Source organism: Gavialis gangeticus, unplaced genomic scaffold (genome assembly GCF_001723915.1).
Source record: "Gavialis gangeticus isolate Ggan-Ray unplaced genomic scaffold, GavGan_comp1, whole genome shotgun sequence".
Classification (NCBI taxonomy): domain Eukaryota; kingdom Metazoa; phylum Chordata; order Crocodylia; family Gavialidae; genus Gavialis; species Gavialis gangeticus.
Window position 1 is genome coordinate 35,170,552 of NW_017729034.1, and position 1,974 is coordinate 35,172,525.

A 1,974-nucleotide genomic window follows, 5' to 3' on the forward strand; every position below is an offset into this window, starting at 1 on the left:
AAAAAGGGGGGGAAAAAAAAAAAAAAAAAAAAAAAAAAATGCATCCCTAGTTACATAACCATAATCAAAAGCTGTTTGCAGTGTAGGCAAGTTCTCCCTTTGTCTGGCTGAATTTTACCAATGATGGCTCTTTTACCTTTTTCATTTTCCCTCTATTTTACTCCAATTTGCCTTGCTGCCAGAACTTGCAAAGCAGGAATTAGCAAGTGCTGACTACAAACACTCAAGACAAAAATAATTTTTATGAGGCTTTGTCTTTAGAGCTAAAACTTTCATTTTTACCCTAAAGTAACTTACATGTGTGAACTATGCAGAGATAAAAAAGAAGAAAAAACCACCAAAACATCCATAGCTAGGTGATGGGACTCAATGTAAAACTTATAGATTGAATTTCAGATGCCTGCAGATGGGTGAGATTACCATGAAATAAAAATACTTGAGAGCTTTGTCCTCTCTGTGTATATCCTGGTATAGTTCACACAGGTTAATTACCCTCCTAGGTAATAAAAACATTGCAACCTTCTGGCAGTACAGAAAAGCCCTATGTGAAGACTGCGATTTAAAAAAATGTTACAATTCAACGCTGAACAGCACTGCAGTGAAGCAAATATTATGTTGTGGGAACAAAATTTACAAAGAAAGTACAGTTACAAACTCATTTGCCACACAACTTTAAACGTATTGCTTTCTGCCTAAAACTTTCCCTATTTAGTTTCACCTGAAAGGTAGAGATTTGAGTTTTTGAAATAAGTTAAATAAATATTAAAGAAGCTATCTGGAGCTTAAGAAAGTATTTCCCCCTTAAGAAAAGACGCATTCTCTTTTGGAAAATATAATACAATAAGAAAATCTTCAAACAAGACAAATGCCTACACCTCAGTGCCAGATAAGGTGCTTTGGGTACATCGGGTACTTTCTATAAGACCAACTCAAATAGTTGGAAAAAGTCTTCTTAGCAAGCTTTTGGGTACAAATACCCTTCATCAGGCTGAAGAAACATCAGCAGTTGTGGCACTGTGGCCAAGCCTTAAGACAGAAGCTGATACAAATTCATTATGGGTTTGTTTCCCCCACTCCCCCTCTAGTGTGTGGACACGTGTTGCACTGAACAAGTACCCAAATGACTTCACCTAGTGGCAAGGAGGACTGGGCCTGCAGTGCACCGCCCTACTGTGGAGTAAAGCTCCCACATCCAGGTAGTGGGGAACCAGGATTTTGTAAAGGTGGGTGCGGGACAAGCGATGGGGTGGCGGTACCCTGGGTCCCAGCCTCACCGCTGTACCTAAGAGGGCAGACTGCGCTGCAGGAGCAGCGTCCAGGCACTTTTACTGAGTCCCACAAGCAGGCAAGGATCTCCCCTCTGCGCTCCCTTCCCACCCCTCCATTCACGCCTCCCCTGCCTGCTGCTCCTGCCCCCGGGGGCACAGCGGGGAGGCTCCAGAGCCGCTCCACACCTCTCAGTGAGAGGCAGCAGTGGGTAGGTTTCACCCACTCTGTGCCTGCTCATGGGTTGGCAAGGAAAACCAGGGGGGGCAGTGGGCTGCTAGGATAAACCTGCCTGCCACAACAGCCCCCAGCTGAGCCTCCCCATACCCCAGGACAGCAGCAGGCAAGGGAAGGGAGGGGGAAGAGAGAGAGGTGCCCTGAGCAAGGGGTCTTACCTGGCTCAGGGTCTTTCCAGAGAAGCCCCCCTGCGGCCTGCCCCTGCACCCCGGGGTGAGGCGCAGGGAAGCAGCCCCTGGGGCAGGTCCTCTGCCCTGCTCCCCACAGCACGGTGGACTCCTGGGCGGTGGTCCCGTCCCCCCACCCCGCATGGGGGCGCCCGAGCTCCTCCCACCCCAGCTCAGCCCAGGCGGAAGGAACCAAACGCGCTGGGGGTGGGGAGGCCCGACCGCTCACGCGCACGCGCACTCACTCGTCGTGCCGTAGGGCGCTGGGCTCGCTCAGCGGCGGGGGGCGGCTGTCAGCGTTGCC

The 1,974-nt window shown here is 49.6% G+C and overlaps 1 protein-coding gene across 1 annotated transcript in view; it reads right to left on the reverse strand.

Moving 5' to 3' along the window:
• The window catches only part of FEZ2 (fasciculation and elongation protein zeta 2), an 82,660-nt gene extending 80,692 nt beyond the window's left edge, over window positions 1–1,968 (reverse strand). Inside the window, exon 1 of the mRNA XM_019527133.1 lies at window positions 1,916–1,968. The gene's annotated coding sequence lies outside the window, so the exon portion shown is untranslated. The remainder of the gene's footprint in view (window positions 1–1,915) is intronic.
• Window positions 1,969–1,974: the final 6 nt, after the last annotated feature.